The sequence below is a fragment of the Panthera pardus genome, unplaced genomic scaffold (assembly GCF_024362965.1).
Source record: "Panthera pardus isolate Hobbes unplaced genomic scaffold, ASM2436296v1 HiC_scaffold_8, whole genome shotgun sequence".
NCBI lineage: Eukaryota > Metazoa > Chordata > Mammalia > Carnivora > Felidae > Panthera > Panthera pardus.
The window spans coordinates 99,287,399-99,314,850 of record NW_026527013.1 but is presented as its reverse complement, the minus strand read 5'-3'; positions in this window follow the sequence as shown (position 1 = coordinate 99,314,850).

Here is a 27,452-nt window from a genome sequence, read left to right as displayed (position 1 = left end):
AAACAAACTCTACATTCATGAAATGACAACTCCCCATTCTCCCTTGCCCCAAGTCCCTGAAAACCACTATTCTACTTTTTGTCTCTGAATTTGACTACTGTAGATACTTCATCTAAGTGGAATCATACAGTATTTGTCTTTTTGTGACTGGGTTATTTTACTTAGCATAATATCCTTGAAGTTCATCCACACCATAGCATGTGTCAGAATTTCCTTTTCTTAAAGGTTGAGTAATATTCCATTGCATGTATATATCATATTTTGTTTTTCTATTCTTCCACTGATGGAAATTTAGGTTGGCTGTTATGAATAATGCTGCTGTGAACATGGGTATACTAAGATCTCTTCAAGACCCTACTTTCAATTATTTTAGGTGTATACCCTGAAGTGAAGTTGCTGGATCATATGGCATTTCCATTTGTAGTTTTTTTTTGAAGAACCTCCATACTGTTTTCCACAGCAACTGCACCACTTTACATTCCCACCTATGGTTCACAAGGGTTCCAGTTTCTCCACATCAATTTCTCCCCACTTGTTACCTTGTAGTCATTTTTTACCTTTCTCCATATCCAACCTAAAAGGATATCTTGTTGCTTTGAACTTCAAAACATTTTCATACTCTTTTTTCATAACTTTCACTGGTACCTCCCAAACTAGCATTATTCTCATCTAGAGGATTTCCAAAGGTTCCTAACTGACCTTCCTCAGTCTATCCCTATTTCCTCTCTACATCCATTCTCAAAACAAATAAGAGGAATTATTTTCAAATGTAAGTTAAATCATGTCACTCCTCTGCTCAAACCCCTGCATGGCTCTTCATTTCAATCAAGTAAAAGTCAATCCTCAGAAAAGCTTATAAGGCTCTACATTATCTGGGCCTTCATAAATCTTCTTACCTTGTTTCTTATTACCTTTTCATTTGTTCACACCACGCTGGGCCCACTGACCTCCTTGTTATTCCCCAGACAAGCACACATGCTCCCACCTTTAAGTCTGGGTGATTTATTTTCTCACCCTGAAATGTTCCTCGTACCTTGCTTTTCACATGGCTAACTCTGTCATCTCCTGCAAGTGTTTGTTCAAATACTACTTCCTTAATGAGGCCTCCAACAAACCACCCCACCTTTCTTCTAAACCCCCATTACTCTAGTTTACTTGTCTTTTTTTTAGCACTCACTTCCTGAGATCCTATATGTTAATCATTTATTATGTTCATTATTTATTGTTTGTCTCTCGCTGCTAGAATGGAAGTTTCATGAGGGCAGTTTTATCTGTTTGGTTCTTTAAGGAATCTTCTGAAAACAGCACCAGCCATATGCCCAGTAGATATTTGCAGGATGTAATTTATATATTTTTTTATTTTCTTAATGTTTATTTACTTCTGAGAGAGAGAGAAAGCAAGTGGGGGAGGGGCAAAGAGACAGGGGGAAGGAGGACCTAAAAGAGGCTCTGCACTGACAGCAGACAGCCTGATGCATGGCTCAAACTCACAAACCATGAGATGGTGACCTGGGCTGAAGTCAAGAGCCAGACACTTAAGCCACCCAGGTACCGCAGCAGAATGAATTTTTAAATGTTGGCAGCTATTTAAACAAACACTGTGTAGGCTAAATAAAACAACCCATAGGCCAAACCTATGGGTAACCTATTGGTGGCTTCTGGTTATGAGAAGCCAGCCTGTACATCCCTCTTCTCCCAGTGCCCCTGGTCTACCCAGTCTGTGTAAGTATCTCTTCTATTCCAAATTGCAAAAGCAGAGAGTAAATAAAACTTAGTGTGTGGAGGGTGTTGGCTCTAGACATATCCATGGCTTCCTTCCTGACTCCTAATTCCTCCACTGCTCTTTTCAAACTTGCTATATCTAAGGGACAACAATGCAGACTTAAACCTGCAGATCGAAAGCCTATGGAGAAATCCAGGCAAAATGCTGCATTGTGATACCTGCCTATATCTACCTTCTCTAATAGTCGAGGCCAGAACTAAGCATCAGGAGCCACAGCACACAGATGAATAAAACACATCACTGGTGCTTTAAGTCATGTTTTATAATAACTTTATGAACACAGAGATGACAGGGCATGGTGGTAAGCTCCTGAACAGACAGACTCAGTTGGGATCCTGGCTCTGGTACTCAGCTGGGGCATCTTTCTCAACCTTGCTGAGTTGTAGATTCCTTCGCTGTTAAGTGGGAGTCATCATATTTGTTTGAGACTTAAATGGGATAAGTGCCAAATGAGTGGTATATTGGTGTTCAACTGATGATTGCTTCCTTTCTTTCTGCCAAGCCAAATGTTTGCTAAAACCATTCTAGGGAATTTGGTCCCTCCCCTTCTCTTAAATCACTTTCAGCATTACTCTTACTCTTTTTTAATATAGTATTTTCAAAATATTATGATTTTTTTCCCTCAGCCTATTGTCCATACCATAAGTATTTTCCTAGATTTTGAAGTCTCTTGTCAAACACTTCTTTGCAAAACATTTTTTCAAAAATTCTGTTTCTTTTACGTAACAAAAAATTGTGGATCTTGTTACTTGACAGTTAATCTTTTGGTCTTTACTTTCAAAGGCTTTGATGCTTTCTGTATATGTGCTACCTAAAGACTTCAGTGGAAAAGCCAACTGAGGACTGATTAAAAGGAAACAAAAGCAGGAATGACATTTAAAAGTATGTAAATTCACATATTTTGAGTTTCTTAAACACAAACTGATTTTTTAATATAATTTATTGTCAAATTGGCATACAATGATTTTTAAAACATTCTCTGCCTCACCTCAAAACATTTGGTATGTTACTGGTTTCTGTCTAATAGAATCCAGTAGCAATAGACTTGCATGTTGCTGTGTGACCTGGAAATTCCCAAGTAATCACTTTTGAGTAGCAGATGTTTAGATAAGCTAAGAAGTTCTTAGGGAAATAAATCCTTTTATGATTATTCAGAAGGAATCTGTATGTTTGGTTCCATACTTTAGTGGAACTGTATTCTCAACAGGTGAAAATAAATACATGCAGAGCCAGAGTTTAAACTAAGACAAGGGGATCTGGCACCTATTTTCGAGTGACTTTGTAAAGACAGGCTAAGGGGCTGACCCCAGGATGGGTGTGGGTCAGAAGGGCAGGAAGGGAATCTGCTGGTCCTCTTGTTCTCTTTTAAAGTCTTGTAAGAGCAAAATACATATAATTTTAAAAGGGGGCCTGGGAAAGGAAGCATTGTAAGAATTTAACTTAATACTTACAATACTTACAAAGATGACATTATCATTTCATGTGTAGAAACAAGTGGGGAAATAATATCACCTGTTATCAGTAACATAAGCAAGTGTTTATTGCATGTCCTTGGGAATGAGGCAAGTAGCAAGACACTTAAGGGAGTGTTGGAGTGACCACATACATTTAGGTAAATATGGGAGTAGGGAACTATTTATTATTGCTTGTTTTTTGCTAGTCCTCTTTCAATTTCTGTATTAAAAGGTTTTGAACCACCAATACTTTTGTAAAAAAACAGATAACATTACTCATTAGCCTTTTCCTTCAGGCAAAACCACATGCTTGTGCTTTAGCTCTCTACCCCTGATAAAGCCCAACGCCCTCCATCTTGATAGGAGGCAAAGACAAACTCAGCAACCTTAGCTCCACAAGATTCCCTCTTTACTTCCTTCCTTCCTCCCTTCTTCCATTCTCTCCATCCCTTCTTTTCTGTTTTTCACACTCTCTGGTTACACAGCTTCACTCTTGGTTGTATTTCTCTTTCAACTTTTCTGATACTCCAGGGTTATCCATAAACCTAATGTGATTCTTTAAAGAGAGACTATATTAATCTCAATAAGAGACCACACATGCCTACACAATTTTGCCAACATCAGGATAGGGGTTAAAAAAACCCCCTAATTTTATTTAACAGGCAAACAACAACTGCGACAAAAATTATAGACCCTATGTTTTCCACATAGTGAACATATAAACTCAGTGGTCTGGGGCCCATGGTCAAAAAGCCATCATAGTTCTACACTCTTCAGATCTTTCCAATTAGAACTTGAAAGCCCATTTTCCTCCCAGAGAAATGCCAGATGCATTCTTCTTTAATGAGCTTAGGACCAAAACTGCAATATGATCTCCTGCTTCAGGTGGAACATGGATAACAACTTAGAAAGAAAGGAGAATGGGGTCTGGAAGAGGATGTAGATTGAAGGATTACCTTAATTAAATGTAAAAGTAGGATCAGAGAGGTAGAAAGACCTTAAAGAAACACTAGTTCTGTGGTCTGAGAGATAAAGCCCTGTAGGGCAGCTGTTCTCATGTTTGGAAAAAATCAAAGTAAGTCTGGATGTTTATACAATATTTAAAGAGAATAAGGTGGGCATGACAAACACTCCATAGAATATAGGCAACCCAGGACCAAAGCCTACCAAGAACTAGTAATATCTTAACTATTTTTAGTTGAGTCTATGTTCTAACTCCATATATTTTATCTAAGTCAAATTTATAAATTAAGTTATTCTTTCAAATAATCTTTGACTCCACAGACCTCTATTTTCCAGAGTCTTAACAGTTCAGGCTACAGGCAAATACAAATTTAGTTTGAAGTTGAATACAAACGAAAGTATATGGGCTTGCCACATCATATTTTTGCATGGTGTTTCTAAGAGTGACCAGGACTTAAAAAGGCTGCAATTTGGATTAAGTAAATTATAATCCATTCAAACAATGAGGTATTATACAGCTATAAAAATAAATGAGGAAACCATGTACTGAGATTAAAAAAAAAAGTCTCCAACATATAGTGTTAAGTGAAAATTAAGATACAGAATAGTGTGCAGAGTGTATTGGCTTTTGCATAAAAATAGGTGAAAACGATATACATGTTTTCAAAATACAAAGTATGTATTTACTTTGATATAAAAAAAAGAAACACAGGAAGAATACACAAGAAACTAATAACAGTGGATATTTAGGGCAGCAGGAAGAGTGGGAAGAGGGTGACTGGACTGGTTGGAACTAGGAGTGAGGAGATATTTTACTACAGATAGTTTTTATACTGTTAGGTCCTAGAATCATGTGACTATATTAACTATATATGTATAATTTTAAAGTTCTTTATTATACCAAAAAATAAAATGCAGCGATTCAAAGGAAAATTTCAAGCTGATGAATCTATAGGGGGAATCTATATGACCTGTATTTTATATGCAGACTCTGTCATCTTGTGTCTTGCTAACATCTCAAGAATAAGCTACTAAATGCCAACAGTTTGACCCCTAGGTAAAAGGAGAGATCAGGAAACTTCAGAAAACACAACCCCCTGATAATCTTCTTAGGAGCATTTGGAACTGCTCAGTGATCCATGAATGTCAAGGCAAAACTGTGATATGCCTCTTTCAGGTTCCATATAAATCTCTTTATCTAAGGTAAACTTTGGGTCAATAAGAAATATCCATGACCTTTGTTTTATGTTTGTGAATATTTTAGAGACACTATTTCACATATCTTCCCAATAGCTCAAGCAATATACAGCATTTCTAATATCTTTTCATAAGTAGAATTGTTAAGGCACTGAACAATCCAGCTCTTAGCATGGTAAATGCTAACTTTTGTTTGTTTGTTTGTGCTAATGTTTGTTTGGATTCCTAGCCAGACAATTACAAAGATGCACAGATATCCCCCCCAAACTATTTCCATTCTCCAGTTTCAATGCCAGCTCCAGTGTCATTTTAAGTTCATTTCTTATGTACCTAGATTTTTTTCTTTTCTTCAAATGGCAAATTTTCCTCTATCTGATATTTGGGGAAAGCTTATCATTGGAATTTTTAAGTGTACAAGCTGACACAACAAACCACCAATTTGTTATTTTGATGAAAATATTTTTATATTTTCAGCAGATGGCTAAAAATGTTGCTTTTGTTATACATTCTTTGTTTTGACAAAGACAAAAAAAAGAGAGAGAGAAAGAAAGCCCTGGATTATTTTTCCTGTGAAACTTAATCTAAAACCAAACAATTTGGCACGTGACTTCTGAGCCCTTTCCATGTTTCATTTCTAGAGCCCATTTCCCTGGCAACCTCCACCCTCTACCAGCTGTAGAGGTCAACACAATAGACTTGTCACAGGTTTTAAGTCGGGTAACCACTTTTAATTTGGAGAAATTATTACCCAGGGAGAAAATAGGCTGGTCCTGTACTTCAAAGAAAAAAAATAGAAATCAAGATGCACACAGCCTCCTGAATTGGACCGACTGTTAATGTTGCTGTGTGCATCCTAAGCAGCTGTTCAAATAAGTAGCTGCCCGAGGAAATGTATATTCAAATGCTCCTTGTCATTTGCCTCTCCTAGCTTCACACCTAAAAGCCAGATGCAAGCTCTTCCAGGGCTAACAAATAGATGCCTTCTGGTGGCTCATTATGGTAATTACTGGCCATATATTACTGCCATGTGAAAAGGGTTGCGAGGCAGGCCGGCCCAGGGGCATTTACAAGTGGTTTATTTGTGTTGAGCTATTAAGAATCTTCAAGTTATCAGATCAACCACTGCTCTTTGGGTTTTACAAGTATAGTTGTTCCTTAACAATCTGATCCTTCATCTGCTACCTTTGTGATATGTTTAAGCACCACTTAGGGACCTAACATGCTGCTTAGGAAAGTTACTTTACCTGTTTACAAAGAGTTTCTCAAGTCCACTGGGTCTTGTGCACATTTTCTGCATGCCTCCTTTCCAACAACTCCCCCAACCCCCTAAAGACTGCTTTCTCCATTCTTTGATCTTCAACAGGGTTACACACCTCTTTGTTGGCTGCAAACACCTTCTTGGTGTAAATGAATGTTGACGCAACTGAGCTTTATGGGTTTGGACAACTTCAGGGTTGAATCCAGGTTATATAGGGTCTGAAGCTCATACAAGTTGGGGCCGGCCCTCTTTAAAGAAAAGAATAGAAAGTTTGTATGCACAGAATTAGGTACAAGAATGAATATTTGGAATGAGAAATAAATTACAAAGTTTAAAAAGGTGACATCTATATATCTCATAAAAATCTAAAAAATAAAACAAAACAAAAAACACCCAAAACATGACTTTAAAATCACCTACCTGACTCTCCTCTAAACCATTTTTCTTACTCTTGGCAGGGAGAGAAGCAGCGGATTCTTTGCCTCTTCCTATGATGATAAGTTTATAATTAAAACAAAAAAAATTTTTTTGATGTTTATTTAGTTTTGAGAGAGGGAGAGACAGAGCGTGAGCAGGAAAGGGTTCTAGGGAAAGGGACACACAGAATCTGAAGCAACCTCCAGGCTTGAGCTGTCAGCACAGAGCCCAACACGGGGCTTGAACTCACAAGCCGTGAGATCATGACCTGCGCTGAGGTCGGACACCCAACCGACTAAGCCACCCAGGCGCCCCTATAATCTTTTTTTCAGAGAGAGGAAAGAAATTTAGTCTTTCCTCTAACAACACTGAATTTTTATAATTTAATTTAAGAAATGATTTCAGCCTCATACCTTGTTTAGGTAATTCCCTGTACATTTTTAGAATTTATCTTTCTTCATTACTGCTTTTGTTTGGATCTCAAAGTTTTTTGTTTACATTGCTTCTCTATATCAGTAATTTCTTTGGATTTCTTCACATATGTGTATTGCTTTCAATTTCATATTCCATGAATTTTTTCCCCCTGAATTCCCTTTTACTTTTTAAATACATTTACCGAAGAATGAAAACGGTACCCTTCATAAACATCCAAATCGGGACACATTAGATAAATTTTCACTTATTTTATGGAAGCATTTCAAAACATCTTTTCCAAATTTGTTTCTCCATGGTAGAGTAATTTTGCAAATTTTCAAAAGCAAAATATTTGGTAGATGCCAGTGCAAGTAAAGAGCTATGAAGCTTAAGCTTCATTAATGTCATGAAAAATCTGCCTCCGGCCTCTGCAAGATGACACAATAGATGGGACCCAGTGTGCTGTTGGGGAGAGGTCCTGCCTTATTCCTCGGTGCATCTCTGCTCGATTCAGTATATAGCTATATACATAATATAAATTTAAATTTAATAAGAAGCGTCTAGCTGATATCTTGGGGTGGAGAGGGAGTGATAGCTAGGGAAATCTCTCATATCCCCAAGGATCCTCAGAGGATAAGGAATGGGGAATGGAGTGGAAAGGAGATTTTGGCTGGGAGACAAAGATATTAGAAGAAGTGGCTTTTGGGGACTGTCCCCCTTTCAGCCTGCTGTCAGGACTCATAAGCTTATTTATAGCCTACTTCTAACAGCAGGTATTTCATTGTTGCAGTTGTACATATTCTCTTCACATAAGACATAGAACATTAAGCAGATTCTTTTTGGCTGATGACATTATCTCACTCATTATAATAGCAAAATTGGAAATAACCTGCATATTTAAAAGTCAAGTGTTGGTTAAATACATTATTATATATCCACACACAGATACATAGAACTTCTACAAATGTTCTATTAACAGTATATTTACTTCTTTAAAAATTGGTTGCAAGATATTTTTGCGTGAAACAAACAGGATGCAAAGCAATATGAATGGTAAAATCCCAGTTTTGTTTAAAGAAAAATCTCTTTACGTACATAAGTACATATGGACATACATGTACCAAAGTGTTGATCACAGTTGTCCTTGGGCAGGTATAATTGTAAGATTTGTGTTTTTATTAGGAAACTTTTATTTTTATCATGAAATTTTTCTTCTGTAATGACCATCTTTTATTTTGGTGATAAGAAAATAATATTTTTAATGGGAAAAAAGAGAAAATATCACTGAGACATTGGATTTCTTTAGCCCTTCCCAATAAACTAATGGCCTAAAATTTGAACTTCTCTATGCAGTTCAATGTTCATGTTAAAACCCCATTTCCAAGAGGCATTAACCTATTTATAAGAAGGAGTACTCTCCAGGATTTACTGTAGCAAAGGAGACAAGTCAGTTTCCTATGTGGCACACTATGATCTGCAAATTCCAGTGGAATATGCAGAGGTGATGTGATACGTGAATAGGCATGTGATAGGCGAATCAGCCAACATACCAACTAGTTCTAGGGGGCTGAAAAAGAAATGTCTTATGTTTAATTGAATTTTTCTAGCGTGTGCATATGTATATATTATATTTAAAGAATTTTCTGGGAAAGGATATTTTATTCCTTCACACTTACATGTACAATTAGGAAAGTACAGTGCCTCTTTAGAAATTTGGGATGTGTGTGAAATTTCAGTTTTGACCAAGAAATATTTATTGTTATGAATGCCAAGTGAACCGGCACTAAGAATCTACAAAGCTTAGAACACATATATTTACATAATCTCACTCTATCCTTCCAAGAGAATGGTTCTCGCTCCTTGATATGCAAAAGAACCCCTGAAGAAACTTGGTAAAATGCGGTTTCCAAGGCCCCACTGGGGTGGGCCCAGGAATGGGCAATTTAACCCAGGACTCAAATTTAGAGATACACCATTTTTTAAAGAAAGTGCGCCTCTTTTAATAATGGGAAAATTAGAGCACAGAGGAAAAGAAAAAAAGAGCCCGTCCTACAGCTCCAAAGACTGTGATGTGCGGAAAAGCGATGAGCAGATTGTGTCTGCTCCTACATGCTTTCTTCCCCCTTCCTTTGCCAGCTGACCAATGTGACCTCAGCTGTATAATGTGAATCCTTTGCCCAAATTAATCAATGCCTCAAAACTGGTCCTTTTGCAGTTAATGAAACCATATCGTGTGGAAAAAACAAATTGTTTTTTCCCTCAGAGTAGCTTGAAACCCTGTTAAGATAATGACTTGAGCCTCACTTAAAAACCTGCTGCATTCAACCTTCTAAATCTACGCTCGCTCCTACAGATTGCTGCCCTGAGTACATGTGCTTTGTCTCTGCTGGCACTAATGGTTTTCTATGTTCTGCTCTAGACACGTGACAGCCCAGTGTCATAGTGCTGCTGAAAAATGCATTCTCCATGCCCAGGAAGAACCTGTATAAATATTCTCAATAAATAAATAACAGTTGTCATTTTCAGAATATGACAATCTCCAGCTGCCTGTGCTTAAAGTGAGCGACGTGTCATTTATCCTAATAGATGTGAATGCATGTATTGTACATACCAGTGAGTCACCTAATTCTTATTCACTCTAGCCTTGGTCTCAGTTGGGGGCAAGTTGCCTCTAACAGGGTATGGCTGGATCAAATCACAAGCTGAAAAATCTTGGTCAATTATAGAAGCCTGAGGCTAAGGAGGGAGTTGTCTTTTCAGACCTCCCAGACCCCTCCTCTTCCCAGGCTTACTGAAGATGCCAGTCAACCTCCCATCTGTGGAATTTCTGGTACTCTTTCTCCCCCCTGTAATTTAATGTGACTCAGTTGTTCTCCATCCTGATAATACAAGCGGTGAGAAAGTTGCCTAATCCCACTGGCATCCCCTCTTGTCAGCACCTCTTTATTTCCCTCTTTAAAGGCTCAACATGTTTTGATTTACAATCCTCACCAAGATAACTGCAGGTGCCCTCTTTAAAAAGCAAGGTTAACTCACCTGAGATGAATTCTTTTATTGCAAACAAAAGCAACACATGAGCAGGAAATACAATTAATACAGGTGCTTCCCTGAAACTTAGCAAATGCTTGTTGTCTTGAAGCGGGGGGGGGGGGGGGGGGGGGGGAAGTCTTCAAGTCCCTGGAGGTTCTTTTCATACTATTTCAGTGGAGAAGGAAGGACTTGAATTAGAATATGTGTGAAGGGGAAAGGAATAGCCCTCTGTGTTCAGGAGAAGCCCCAAGAAAGAAGCCCCATGTAAGGAGCTGCAAATTGTTTAAGGACTCAGGTTATTCAGGGCAAGTAAAATGTTGAACAGAACTGACCCTATAACATTACCATTTGGGAACAAAACCCATTCAAGGAAATCATATTTCATATGTTTAGAGCTATAGTCTTGCTAAGTAACTTTTTAAAGTACTCCAGTTAAGGCAACCTTTAGAGATGGTGCATGTTTAGAGCTACATTTTTGCTAAATAACTTTAAGTACTTCAGTTAAGACAACCTTTGTAGAACTTGTCATTTGATTCTCCTTGAAAATGTATAATGTACATATTAGTTCCAGGAAAGTGTTTTAAATTCTGTTAGATGGGGGCAGATGTGCTAACTTGATCTTCAATTTGAGGTTCAGAGTTCGTTATTCTGGTGGCTGACAGTTCCTGACTTTAATACCTCAGAAGTTAATTGAAAGTCTTCTATCGTGAAGTGTAGGTAAATCTTTTCAGGTGGTGGTAAAGATTTTTGCTGCTCCTGTTAAGAAATGATCAAGGAGATCAAGAAAAATAAATGCGCAGTCCTACTAAACAGCTTAACTTAGTAAATCTTGTGTAAAGAAAATTAAGATAAAGAGCCATGAAAAACAAAAGGAGTGGTAGACTTAACAAGAACAACTTGACAAATAGTTACAATTAAACCGCCAAGTATTGCCATCTATTTTTTAAAATCTTATCACTTCTCTAAACAAGTGTCTTCTATCTTTTCATTCCCAAATCTGATATTCATTTAATTCTGATAGTTTCATCAAGCAAAGTGTCACTTTTTAGCCGTGGCTGAAGGACTTTCTAATATTAATTCACCTGGAGGGCTACATTCCTGTGTTTGCAACCTGGACCCTCTCTCTGACAATCTCCTCCTTTCCCAGAGCACATACAAAATAGGGTTTCAGCAAATGCATTTGACATAGTCACACTTCCTCAATGGCAGAATCTACCTGCGCTTACAATGACAAGATGACAAGACTGCATGCTCAATTACACCTTCTCTTTTAAGTAATTGCCTTAGACCTTGCCAAATTATGTGCTAGTTTTCTCAGGCACTCTAATTTAAATTAGAATGAAGGTACTAAACTTTTGTTAATTACTGCAGCCTGATTGAAGCAGTGTCTTTTTGTTTTCTACAATTCTATCTTTCATGACCCAATTAGAAATAGCTAAAGATTCCTGCTATTTTGGACCCCTCTATATGTTACCATTAGGTTTCCTTCTGCATATTCTGTATATCAAGCTAGTTTCCTATATCTGGATTTTTATGTAACAAAAAAAAAAAAGTGCTACTTTACGGGGTTTCTTATGACATAGAAATAAAAGCAATAAAGGAGTTAAGTAGGGCCAGATTTAGCAAATAAAAATACAAAATGCTTAGTTGAATCTGAATTTCAGATAAATAATGAATTATTTTTTAGTGTATGCCCATATAGTTTTTGGGATATAATTATGCTAAAAAATCATTTATCCGAAACTCAAATTTAACCAAGTGCCCTATAATTTTACCTGGCAACTCTAGAGTTGGGTAAAGCCAAAATTGATTTATATATTTGTGACTTCTGTAAATTACATTTTATTAAGAAACTAAGGAATGCATTATATTTCAATTTCGGTATGGGGGAAATAATGTCAATTTAAATAATAAGTAAAAACAAGATATTACTGGCAAGAAATATTAATCTGAATGGGGATTTCAAGCCTTTTTTTCACATTCTGGTAAAATATAAAATGTGTCTCTGTGTTTATAAATATGAAACTCCATTGTTTTCTGTTTGAATTAGCATCTGTTATTTTTGTGCACGACCCTCTAAAACCCTTCCCATGACTCAAGTCATCTTCAGTCACTCAGAACTGGTGAAGCCTTATGAGAATAGCAAATGGAGGAATAGTAGCCTTATTAAAATTAGCTCAGTTCAAGGAAGAAGGAACTCGGCTTTAAAATGAACTGTCATAAGCAAAATATTAGGAAATGCATACTTCAGGTAATTTTCAGATGCCAAGAAAAATGTACTGAAGACAATTTCTTTTCAAAATTATAATTACAGCAGCAGAAATGTTCTAATTTTTATTTTCATGGCTCATGATAATTAGCAAAATAGTTACAAAGTCAATCGAATGTAAGTTTCATGTTTTCCTCATGATTTCTTTCATCACAAATTCTATAATATAAACCAATTAAAGAATACTAATTAATGAAGTTAAGACATGTGCTACAGATATTTCAATTAATATTATAATTTTGTATATTTCAAGTTTTCTAATGTGTGCTAATATTTACCCTATGCATAAATTGAAATATATTCCTAATCTTATCATTAAATATATTTTTTCTATAAATTATTTATAGCCTTGGTCTGCTACTAATAATTTCTACTGTTTTTTTTACTTCCTTATGCTTAAAATAAATAGAGTTCAAAATAGAAAGGAAAGAGTTTGGTACTTCTATTATTACAATGGAATGGGCTTTTATTATCAACTAATACACCTATCTTGTTAAACCTAGTGTTGTTATTATAATCTGAAGTTCATAAAACAAAACACCTTTCTTTTTAATTGGCTTGATTAAATGTAAGGCAATGACGTGTTTCTTTCCAGTGCTTTCAGGGGTGAACATTGAGTTTATGACATGCAAAATATAGTTAACATGACAAAATATAGGCACTGGATCTATTGTTTTTCACAACCATCAATTTATCTAGCTTTCCGCAATGTTCAGTATTATGTGTTCAATATCTCTTCAGTGTCTGTAGGAAAATGCTAAACATACTGTGCAAGGTTGTAACATAACACATGATATATCTAATTTAATCTAATCTAAGTAAAGGATCTGTTAATTTACCATAAACTATCCAGCTCTCTGGTGTTATCAAGACCAGTGAAATAACAGATCAGTTGCTTTAGGAGAGGTCAAACTGTCTATTTTTCTGAAAAACAAAAAATGAAAAAACAACAAAAAAGGAAGGTCTTGTCCTAAAGCAATAGAAAAAAGAGCCACAAAGAGTCCAAGATGCAGTGAGAACAAAGCTGCTGTCTGGCCCAGCCAGAAGCAAGGCACACTCTCAGTGTTCATGGAGGCTAGAATAAAACTCACTCTTGCCAAAGTTAAGAATGAGAAAGAGATTCCCAGAAAGGAAGAAGGGGAAAAAGGGAACAGAAAATTAAAAAAGAGAAGAGAAGAAGAAGGAGGAGGAAAAGAAGTAGGAGTAGGAGAAGGAGAAAGAAAAAAGAAAAGGAAAGGTAATGGAAAGGAAGGGAAGGGAAGGGAAAGGAAGGGAAGGGAAGGGAAGACAAGGGAAGGCAAGGGAAGGGAAAAGAAGAGGAAAGCAAAGCTCAAAAGGGACAGTGGAATGCCTGGGTAGTAATTGATCAGAAGCAGCAAAGGCACAAAATTAAGACATCTCCAAGGGAAGAGAACAAAAGCATCACCCAGAAGAGAAGGAGAATATTTTTCCAATTGGGTTCTGTGGAAATTAGTATCCAAAAATGTGAAAGGTTCCCATACCGAAAAAAAAGGGTACTTGATTAAATATACTTGAGAAATGTATATGCTTCCATTTTGGAGATTTACAATTTATAATTGAATATTATAATTTCCCAGAAGTCCTATTGTTTAAAAAAATATTTTAAATCTTGTTATTAAGTGTGTATATGTTTAATATTAATAACTATTAATTATACAATATTAATATTTAATATTAATAAAACTTATATGACTATGAAATTATTTTTCAGACTGCCTGATAACATTCTTTATTGTATGAGTAGATGAAAAAATGAACTCTAGAGTTCATCTGGTTATTGGTTATTTGGAAACTTGGATCTGGATAATATCTATATTTTGATGGTACCTGAAGACATTGCTTTATCACATCCGTGATGTTCTTGGTGGATATGAGAATTTCAAAGCCATTAAGAACAGAGCTATGAATTGAGAATCTCTGGGTTCAAATATCAGGTCTTCCACTTGCCTCAGCAAGGTCCCTGACTTATTTAAGCCTCACTTTCAAAGAGGAAAGAAATAACAATGAAAATAGAACTTATTCCCTAGGCTGTTGGGGGAATCAGATGAGATATTCCTTGTAAAACATGTAACTTAACGCTTAGCACTTGGAAAACAAAAAACCTTAATATGAATGATCTTGTGTTCAAATCTCTGTGAGTTCTGCAAGCAGAGTTTTTACCTGGCTACTCAAATATTTTTTGGAGATTAGAGATTAAATGAATCCCCAGTCTCTGAACAAGGTGACTTGTTGCATGAGCCTGTGTTCAAATGTAAATAAATATGATTTTACCAGTCCCATGGTGAGTTAAGAGGATTCCATGAGATTACATGTGTAAAGGGCTTAATCATTTGATGGACAATAGCAGGTATGGCTTTTTAATTGTGTCAGGGATGAACTGATAGGTAATATAAATGAGATGAGTTGTATTTCTTCACTCCTTATGTTAGTTTGTTCACAGACTTCAATATCTGCTTTTTGGAGACATGTGCAGGCTCTAGAATTTATGTCTGCAAGCTCAGAGGGAGAAGAATCCTTTTTACCACAGGGAGTTGGCATTGTAAAGAAAAGTGGGACCAAATGGGAAAGGTGTTGAACCCTCAGAATGGAGATCAGAAGACCAAGCCTGGGAGCACCTGGGTGACTCAGTCAGTTGAGTATCCAACTCTTGATTTTGGCTCAGGTCATGATCCCAGGATCCCACATTGGGCTCTGTGCTGAGCATGAAGCCTGCTTAAGAATCTCTCTCTCTAAAATAAATAAATGAATGAATGAATGAATGAATGAATAAATAAATAAAAATAAAAATAAAAGAAGACAAAGCCTGAACTACATTTTCCTCAGGGTTAACAAAAAAAAATACCCATCTTTATCCTTTTTAAAATTGGGAGCTGAGGAAATAAATTTTTAAAGACTTTTTTATTTAGAAATAATTATGGATACACAGGAAGTTGCAGGGATAATTCAGAGAAGTCCTGTGTATTTTCACCAGTTTCTCCCATTGGTTACATCTTAGGTAACTAAACTACACCAGGAAACTGAGACTGGTATAAAAGGTGTGCATGGTTCTATGTCATTTAATCACATCCACCACTGCAATCAAGACACAGAACTTAAGATTTTATTTTACCTGCTTTCCCCTTTTCAATAGGCAAAATAAAAACAGTTCACATTATATGAGCATTAATTATTTTTAGTAATTATATTTCAATGTTCACAACTGAAGGTAGGCATGAGCAAAAAGTAGTTACTTGAAGGTTTTGATATCACAATTCAGGATTTTCACAGGACTCTGAATATTTCTTCTATGGTTGCAATGTTCTTCCCCTTTCCATTTTGTAAATCTGGTCATCATATGTAAATACTTTGTGAACTAACTTTACATTCTACTTCAGTTCTTCTCTTCTGTCATCATTTATGATTGCATGGGTGGAAATGTATGTATCTTACAAAAAGCAAAAATGTGCTCAAGAAAGAACCAAATGGTGAAACAGATCCCATTTAAAAAGGCCATAAACAAACTTACAGCAGTAAGTGGTGACATGAATAAATTGCTTTTGCAAGAAAATTCAGACTTAATATCATTACTAAGCCACAGCTGAAAGGAATAACCATATTTCAACTGGTGGTAATGACTGGCACCAGTGGGTTAGAAATGATCTCATGATGGCATCATAATGACTTTTCTTATTTTTAAAAAAACAATGGACCTTGGAATTTCATCATGGTAGTTAAAGAAATAAAAATTCAACGATGATATAACAGGTGTTATACTATATTCTTTGCAATGTTCTCCTCTGGCCTTTAATATAAATACATCAAGATTTAAGAGACTGATTCTCATGGTTTTGGTATAGCTATGGCTCCTAGTTTGTTACAAGGCACACTCATGACATACATAGTTTAATAAATTAATCTCCAGACCAGTGAACATGATTATAGCCGATAGTTTTACCCACAAAATGAGCTCTTTACAATAAGTACAGAACAAAGTCTTGTTGAAATATAGAGAAGCTGGGTGGGCACCTGTACTTGCTAACCATACCAGCATAGAGGCTGGCTCTGGCACCCAACTGGGATTAATTAGCAGCATTTCCCTGAATGTATTTCATAAAATAGGATAGTCTCCTAAGATGCTCTATGAAAAGAATTGTATTTTTAACAGCACAACCAAAACATGACTGTTTTTAATACAGATCTGTTTACATGTTCACCAAAGTCTCCAAATTCCTTCTTGCATCTCAGCCCTTCCTTTGGGGATCATTTTTCCTTGTCTCAAAGTTCTTAGAAATTTCTTTACAAGAGAGATATTTTAGTTTGTGAGAAATGTGCTAATTTCACATTGGAAGATATTTCGCTGGCTATATGGCTAGGTTGACAGTTATCCTCTCTTAGTACTTTGAAGATATTATCCCATCTTCTGATTGTCTCAATCAAATTGTCATTCCTTTTAAGTCCGCTGTGTTATTTACACTCTAGCTCCTTTTAAGAACTTCTCTTTGTCTTTGGCAATCTGCAGTTTCATTGTGTGTTTAGGCGTTTTTTTTCTTTTTCCTTTATTTTATTTGAATTTCATTGGGATTGTGAATCTGAGGGTTTGTGTTTTCTTCATTCTGCAAAATTCTCAGCCAATGTCATTTCGAATCTTGCCTTTTCCTAATTCTATTATCTCCCTCAGGAAATCTGATTAGACTTTTGTTAGACCTCCTTACTCTGCCTTCCATATTCCCGGATTTTCTCTTCACTATTTTCAATCAGCTGTTAGAGTTCAATCTATTTAGTTCACTGAGGTTCTAATTTGATTTCTAAAACGTCTTTGGAACATTTTTTATTTTGCCTGATCATTTTTCAGAGTCTTTTACGTCATAGTTATACCGAGTTTGTATTTCTTTAAGCATATTAAGCAAACCTATTTTATATCCTGTATGTACTAATTTCTAGTCCTGTAGGCTTAGTGGGTTAAACACTAACACATAGTGGGATTTTTTTGATACTATGGATTTTTGCTCATTCTGGTTTATTTCTCACTTACTATGATATAGTTCATTCAGAACTCCTGTTCATTGGGATTTTGACTAAGAATTTTTTGAGGTTCAAGTTAGAGTGTTTTCCTTAGATATGATTTAATTTTGCTTCTAACAATCATCTAGGGATATTACCTAGCCAGGACCAGTCCCAATTAAATGTTTATCTCTGGGTTTGTCAAGTCACTGAATTCTTTGAAATCTGTCTCCAAATCCATGTAAAGACTTGACGGTGGTTTTGAATTCTCAGGAAAAAAATTTCCTAAACTCCTCTACCCTGAACCAAATCTAAGACATCTCTTTCCTAGTTCTTTTTGCAGGGTGTTTTATATTGTTATATCAATTAGAAAATGCATTATTAAGGGGCACCTGGGTGGCTCAGTAGGCTGAGCATCTGATTTCGGCTCAGGTCATGATCTTGCGGCTCGTGAGTTCGAGCCCTGCATCAGGCTCTGTGCTGGCAGCTTCTGATTCTGTGTCTCTGTCTCTCTCTGCCCCTCCCCTGCTCACTCTCTCTCTCTCTTTTAAAAATAAATAAACATTAAAAAATAAATTACATTATTAACTAATAGACTATAATATATAAAACAACAACAACAACAATATCTTTACCCTTTCATTGAAAGCATTATTTGGGGGGGTTTTGGATTCATGCAGCAGTCTCTCATCCAAAACTTCTTCCTTAGCTTTCAATCCTACAAACAGAAGTGGCCCATTAAGTCCCAAGGTCTAGGCTTCCACCAAATATAGGATACTCCCAGAGCTGCTACCAATGATAGTACTATATTTACTGTCTGGGGCTATATTTTCTCATGGTTAGGGGCTCACGTTTCTACCAGTTCAGATATTCATATAAAGATTAAATGTTGTAGCCAGTATTTCTAACTGTTCTGTAATAGGAATATTTCATTTATAATGTCACCTAAAACATAATTCATAATATCATTTAAAAGTATTCAGAAAACTACTAGAAGAACAAAGGATAATAATATACCTAAATAAATTAAATGGTAGAGTGAAGGAAAGAAAAGTGGAAGGAAGTGAAAGTATATTTAATTCGTTTGTTATTCATAGTAGAAAGTCATGATATTGTCTTAAAAATAGAATTAAACCTTACATACAACTATACTTACAAAGATAAACACTGGAAACTTTTTTTTTTTTTTTTTTTTTAACACTGGAAACTTTTTAAAAAGGTGATAAGCCTTTCAAATTTCAAAGGACAATACATATACAAAAACAAATTCAAACACAGACCATTGGGTAGAATGTGAAAGACAAAAGGAGAAATAGATTTAAGAAAAGGAAACCCAGACAGCATAGTAAAATAGAAAAGACAAAAAGAGAGCTAAAAGTCAGAATTAAAATACAATGGCAGAATCAAAACACACAGTAAACACAAATGTTATAAACTCACCTATGAAAAGACTTTCAAATAAATCACAAATAAAAATTCAAATATATTCTAAACATAAGAGATGTTGCTAAAACAAAGTGCCTCAGTGGTTGAAAGTAAAAGGATAAACACATTGTATCATATGTATGAAAACACAAGATTATTCAGAGGCTAAGATATTAGACAAAGTTGAATTCACAGCAAAGAAACATTAAATAAGACTAAGAAAGTATTTTGTAATGACAAATGCTATAATCCATAGGAAGGTACACTTCCTTAATACTTAAATACTGAACACTTAAACACTAAGTAACATAGCATAAGCATAATTATAAAAATTTAAAAAACTTAAGAATCTTAAAAATCTTAAAAAACTTAAGAATCTCCAAAAATTTTTAATCTTATTTAAAATACTCTCAGATGAGAGAAAAAATCAAAGCCAAAAATACTGAAACTATCCATTGAAATCTGTAGGGTTTACAAATAAAAAGGTTATCAGGAAAAAACAAGCTTCAAAGAAAAATCACGAAATAAGGAGCTAAAATAATTAAACATTCAAAATATGAAATTATGGTCATCAACAAAATAAATCTAAGGAAATCAGAAGTAAGGAACTGAAAGAAAATGAGAAATACCTGAATAGCTAAAACAACCAGAAAAAAAAAAAGAACAAAACTAATAAATTTAAGAAATTGTTTATATATTTTTTAATGTTTTTAATGTTTATTTATTTTTGACAGAGAGAGAGACAGAGCATGAGCAGGGGAGGGGAAGAGAGAGAGAGGGAGACACAGAATCCGAAGCAGGCTCCAGGCTGTGAGCTGTCAGCACAGAGCCCGACGCGGGGCTTGAACTCACAGACTGCGAGATCATGACCTGAGTTGAAAAAGGAGGCTTAACTGACTGAGCCACCCAGGCACCCCAGAAATTGTTATATTTTAAAGTTAATATGGGGCGCCTGGGTGGCGCAGTCGGTTAAGCGTCCGACTTCGGCCAGGTCACGATCTCGCGGTCCGTGAGTTCGAGCCCCGCGTCAGGCTCTGGGCTGATGGCTCGGAGCCTGGAGCCTGTTTCCGATTCTGTGTCTCCCTCTCTCTGCCCCTCCCCCGTTCATGCTCTGTCTCTCTCTGTCCCCAAAAAAATAAATAAAAAACGTTAAAGTTAATAAGATTGGTAAACCATAGACATAATTTTTTAAATGGTAAGAGATGAAGAAAGGACAAATATCTAAAGGGAGTAATTAAGTTGAGAACCTAAGTGTTGTTATTGAAGGAATTAAGAATTAAGAAGTAAGATGTATCTTTGTTTAAACTTGCATATGGATTGAAAAATCTAAATAAAATGGATATTTCTAAGAAATAAAAATCACCAAAATGACTTCAGAAAGTATAGAAAGTTTAAATAGACCATTCAGAGTAATTATGGAAGTTGTCAAAAAGTGCAGGCATCAGGCCTAGATTACACTGTATGTGATGCCTAACAAAAACTTTAAGGAACAAAAATTCCAATGCTGTTGAAATGACTCTAGAGTAGAGATTGAAGAAAACCCATTTTTTAATATTATCAATCATAATAATCATACCAAGATGTGATAGCATAATATAAGAAAACTATTAATCTTTCCTGTGAGTTTTGATTCCAAAACCCAAAAGAATACATTAGCAATCAGAATCTGACATTATTTTAAAAGAATACATCATAACTAAAGAGAGGAAATTAGCAATATTAGGAAAATTATTTATATTAATATACTATAATATATAATTTGAGTTACTATTATATGAGAAAAATGATATGACCATACTCAGAAAGGCTATAAAGGGATATCTAAGTTTGATATCCATTGCTGATAAAATCTCTACAACAATAATGAATAATAATTGTAATAGTAAACATTATAATATTTGCCACTTTGGCTGTAAATATTTACATTTACAGCCCAAAGTGTGCATGTCCTAAATTGTGAAACTGCTAGAGATATTTTCAAAAGAAAAAATATTATAATGTTTACTATTATAATTATTATTCATTATTGTTGTAGAGGTCCTAGATTTGCATTTAGAAAGGAGAAACAAATACAAGTTTGAAGAGAAGACCTAGAACTATCATTCTTTATGTATGATTAAATTGTATAGCTGGAAAACGAGAACTTGCAAATATCATTATCAACAGTAAGTAAAATAGCTGGCTATGGTATTAATACACACAAACCAGTTATTTTCATATGGTCAAGTGAGAGCTGAAATATAAAGGAATAAAAGTAGCATTTATTGTAAGAAGAAAATGATAAAATATAATAGGAACAACCTTAAGAAATGGTCAACATAGATATAAAGGACATTAAAAGAATATCAAGGGACAGATTAAGAATTGAACAAATGTAATTATATACTTTTTTGATAAGAAGATTTAATATTTTAAAGGTGGCAATTCTCTCTTTATTAAGCTTTACATTAATATTATCCCAGTGAAACTACTGCACAAATAATTTTTAGAATAGACCATGTAGAAACAAGATTTTTAAGGTGAAATTAGTTCCACAGGGTATTGAAATATAATGCTACATGAATTAAAATACATTTTTACTAGTACATAAAAACACAACATGAAAGGCATGTGGGTGTCTCAGCTGGTTGAGTATCTGACTCTTGGTTTCAGCTTAGGTCATGATCTCACGGTTCATTAGTTTGAGCCCCACCTCAGGCTCTGCTGCGCTGATGGCACAGAGCCTGCTTGGGATTCTGTCTTCCCCTCCCTCTCTGCCCCTTCCCACCTCTCTCTCTTTCTCTTTCAAAATAAATAAATAAACTTAAAAAAAATTTTTTTAAATGAATGGAAGAAATGAAGAGTTGAGATAGGTACCAAAATCCTCTTCTTATAAAAGGCTTCTTATAAAAGGCTTCTTATAAAATGGCTTCTTATAAAAGAAGCATTTCAAATTCATCCCCCCACCCAAAATGATTTATTCAATAACCAATGGGGAACAATTGCCTAGGCTTCTGGAAAATAATAAATTAATTCCTACTCCTGTCCTTGTGCCAAAATGAAATCCAATAGGATCAGAAATGTAAACTTTACAAAAGGAAACTCTAAAGGTACTAAAAAAAATTACATGAGAATTTTAAAATTAATGTTGGAATGAGATTAAGATGACACAAAATCTTGAAGACATAAAGGATGATAAATGTGTCTACATAAAAATTAAACATTTATGCATTAGAATACTGTAAAATCAGTGACAAGCTGGGAAGAATATATGGGTTTTCCTTTTTCAAGTTTTTATTTAAATTCTAGTTAGTTAACATACAGTGTAATATTATATTCACCTGTAGAATTTAGTGACTCATCACTTACATACAACACTCAGTGCTCATCACAAGTGCCCCTTTTAATCCCCATCACCCATTTAACCCATCCCCCCTCCTCCCATCCCTCTAGCAACCCTCAGTTTGTAATAAAATACAATCAGTGACAAGCTGGGAAGAATATTTGGAAGATATTATAGCACAAAGGACTATCTTTCTCAATATATTGATGTTCTTAAGGATCAATTAGAAAAAATATTTTAAAACTAGCAGGAAAATGGGGAAGGACATGAGCAGGCAGCTTACAAAAAAGTAAAATTCAAGCAGCTTTTAATTTAGCAAAGATATGTTCAGCCTTGTCAGTCATTAAGAAAATGTTCATTCAAATAACAATAATTTATCATTTAAGCCTATCAGATTGAGACATACTAAAGTATGTATGCATGTATGATTGTGTCCACATATGATCTCTCTGGGGTGGATCATATGAGATGTCCTCTGTGGAGGACAGCCAAGGGTCAAAGAAAGGTGAACATACACGTTTTTATGTCACACTATATTGCATGTTTAAATTTTTAACTGTGTGTATATTACTTTTAGGGAATAAAATCATTATTCAAAATATAAACTGAAGCCAGAGAAGTTAAGTAAATTAATTAATGTAATACTCTTAATAGAATATGTCACACAGTTAAATAAATTCAAACAAATTCAAGCCCAGGACAACATGATTTCTACAAAACTGCATAGGCATACTGTTGACATTAATTTGCATTATCATTTCCAGAGTTTTTGTCCACTAATTCAACTGTCTATAAAGCCTCTCTCTTGAGGAAGCACCAAATGAACACTTGTTGGGAGGTTGATATTTTTCCTCTCTTTGTACTGTTTTCTTTTTAAATTTTATTTTATAGAGACGGGAAACAACTTGTGACATATTCATTTTTAATGAACACCTCTAACAGATCTGGGGTCTTTTTAAAAAATTTTTATTTATTTTTTTTGGGGGGGAGGGGCAGAGAGAGAGGGAGAAAGAGAATCCCAAGCAAACTTTGCACTGTCAGCACACAGCCTGACATGGGGCTCGATCTCACGAACAGTGAGATCATGACCTGAGCCAAAATCAAGAGTTGGATGCTTAATCGGCTGAGCCATCCAGGCACCTCTTGTCTTCTTTTTAAGGTCTTTTTAAGCCTTTTCTTCATTAGTAAAATTAGCACTGGTGTGTGTGTGTGTGTGTGTGTGTGTGTGTGTGTGTGTGTGAATAAGTGTGTGTAATCATAACTATTTTTAAATAGTTTTAGACTATTAAATTCCAAAGCCTAGATTGAGAATAGAAATACTTTTGGTATCCTATTTGGCTAGATGAGATAAGTGGCTCTGAAGGAATTTACCTTTGGAGTAAATACTCCAAAGTAAATACTTACACAGTATTGAACTAGGAGACTCTCCTCCTCCTCCTACTCCTTCCATTCCCATTCCTCCTTCATTCTTTCCTCTCCCTCCTCCTCCCCCTCCTCATCCCCTTCCCTCTCCTCCTCCTTCTCCTTATTCTTCTCTTTTTAATCACAAACCCACTTATTAAAATTGTGCTTCATAGAGCATTGACCTTTACTATAATGGCTTCCTTTGGGCTATTAGAGCTTGTAGGGCAAATGTCTTCCAATCTTTCAACCCTCAAGTAAAGTTTACAAAGTTTTAGAGTACCAAGTACCTAACTCTCCACTTGCAAATTCTATTTCCTCACCCAAAACCAAAACCATTAGCCCACTCTGGGGACTTTTAGTGTATGGAATGACATTCTTAAAAGTCAAATTTAGGGGAGCCTGGGTGGCTCAGTTGGTTGGGCGTCTGACTTCGGCTCAGGTCACGATCTCGCGGTCCACGAGTTCGAGCCCCGCGTCGGGCTCTGGGCTGATGGCTCAGAGCCTGGAGCTTGCTTCCGATTCTGTGTCTCCCTCTCTCTCTGCCCCTCCCCTGTTCATGCTGTGCCTCTCTCTGTCTCAAAAATAAATAAACGTTAAAAAAAATTTTTTAAAAAAAGTCAAATTTATCTTTGAATAGAAAAGGGTTTTTTTTTGTTTGTTTTGTTTTTTAAAGTATAATCTCCTAAGATAATAGGTTTAACTGAAACCCTAAAAAACACCGAATAAAACCTCCTGCTCTGATTTAGGATTCCTGGGTTGTTTTCTGACCGAATTTGTAAAGAGAGAAGACTAGTTTTTATTTCAGTTAATGTTTCTTTGTAATATACACCAACATTTAAAGTAATTATCTAAGTAGTGAGGTTATCGGTGATCTTTTTCTTTTTGTTTATATATTTAAATGTTTAAATCAATAAACACATTAACTGTGTTTACAATTTAAGTGCAACATTGTGAAATCTAGAAAATACAAACATGAATAAGAATGAAAAACAAAATTGCCAAATAAATTTTGCTGCTTATCCTATCAGTATTTTCTGTGTAGTATAGTATATATATATATATATATACACACACTTGTATTATGAGTGGACTAATTAGCAAGTACTTTAAAAACTCCCAGTAGCAGTGGTATTGGAAAGAAAATAAGGCTTTTCTCTCTCATGTTAAAATCTAGACATAGAGAGTCCAAGGCTACATTGCATCTCTGTTCCATAAAGTTCTCAGGGAATTAATCCCTTCCACCTTATGGTCTTTCTGTGCATGGTTCTATTCCCAAGGTCATTTAATGATCCGAGATAGAAGCTCCAGCCATCACATTCACATTTTAGCCAGTAGGACAGGAGAAGGTGTAAAGAAAAGAACATAACTTACTTTTATTTTTATTTTATTTTATTTATTTTTTATTTTATTTATTTATTTTTTAATTTACATCCAAGTTAGTTAGCATATAGTGCAACAATGATTTCAGGAGTAGATTCCTTAATGCCCCTTAGTTAGCATATAGTGCAACAGTGATTTCAGGAGTAGATTCCTTAATGCCCCTTACCCATTTAGCCCATCCCCCCCACACAACCCCTCCAGTAACCCTGTTTGTTATCCGTATTTAAAAGTCTCTATGTTTTGTACCCCTCCCTGTTTTTATATGATTTTTTGCTTCCCTTCCCTTATGTTCATCTGTTTTGTCTCTTAAAGTCCTCATATGAGTGAAATCATATGATATTTGTCTTTCTCTGACTAATTTTGCTTAGCATAATACCCTCCAGTTCCATCCACGTAGTTGCAAATGGCAAGATTTCATTCTTTTTGATTGCCAAGTAATACTCCATTGTATATATATACCACATCTTCTTTATCCATTCATCCATCGATGGACATTTGGGCTCTTTCTATACTTTGGCTATTGTTGATAGTGCTGCTATAAACATGGGGGTGCATGTGTCCCTTCAAAACAGCACACCTGTATCCCTTGGATAAATGCCAAGTAGTGCAATTGCTGGGTTGTAGGGTAGTTATATTTTTAGTTTTTTGAGGAACCTCCAGACTGTTTTCCAGAGTGGCTATACCAGCTTACATTCCCATCATTGTGGTTTTGATTTGCATTTCCCTGATGATGAGTGATGTTGAGCATTTTTGCATGTGTCATTTGGCCATCTGGATGTCTTCTTTGGAGAAGTGTCTATTCATGTCTTTTGTCCATTTCTTCACTGGATTATTTGTTAGAGCATAACTTCCTTTTGATGAGAATTCCTGAAGCTAAACATGCCACTTGCATTTACTGGGTAATGCCTATAGCACAGTCTCATGACTGTAAATATCTCCTTGCATGAAGGGCTGGACAATATAATATTTTTTTCTGGATGGCCATGGCCAACTAAAAATCCCATGTCAGGTTTCCTGCTTACTAAATCCCATTGTTATATATCCTACCTACCACGCCTAATATGGGAGATAAATTTTTGAGAACTTAGATTTATTCACTCTGATGTATAAAATCAAGAAATGAAGATCAACTTTAAGACCATACAATGGGAATTTTTAAAAAAATAACATAAATCATCAACATTAACTTAAGGTGAAGTAGGATATAATAATTTGTAAAACAAACAAGTTCTCATTGCGTATCTATCTCCAACTTTCCTACATCCAAGTAAAGACATTCATCCCAAACATGTAATTTTACTAAACTCTCAGATTTTAAATAAGTTCTATTTTATAAAAACTGTCTTAGAGACTATGAAAAGAAGAAAGTTAATCCACTTATTTTATGAGGCTAGTAAAATCTTTATAGCAGGATTTATTAAAGAGAGCATAACAAAATAAATTCAGAATTGAAAGGCAGTTATGAATTTAGCTTAAGCTTGTGATATATCAAAAAATTGAGATGTTTGCTGGGTTTATATTAAATGTATAGATTAATCTAGGTGAGTTTCTTTTCATGTATAGGGAGAGGGTTATTGACAGATTTGAATTATTTTCTTATGCCATTTTTTATCCTCTACTATTCTGGAAATTAGCCACCATATGCTTATTTATTTAATGATTACACCTGCTGTTTTACACAAATGCTTAACAAAGTCTAACATTAATAAAGGTACTGGGTGAAGTTTTCTTAATTTATTCATCTTATTGAAAAAGTTTTGTTGGGTATACAATTTTAGATTGAGACTTAATTCTTTTAATGTACTTAATATACTATTCTACTATGTTCTGCCTTCACTATTGTAGAGAAGTCAGTTTTCAGTCTAAGTGCAATTTTTTATATGATCTCTCTTTTCTCCCAGGCTGTTTTCATATGTTATGTCTCATTCTTTTCATTTGTTTGTTGTTTGTTGTTTTTGTTTTTATTTTCTGTAATTCAAAGCTTATCTATAATGTGTCTAGGTGTGAGTATAATTTTTATAGTGTTTGGAATTTATTGGACTTCTTGGATCTAAGATGTGGCATCTTTTCACAGTATTAGAAAATTCACAGCCATTTAACTCATCAAATATTCTCTCCTTCTTGCCTTCTGAAAC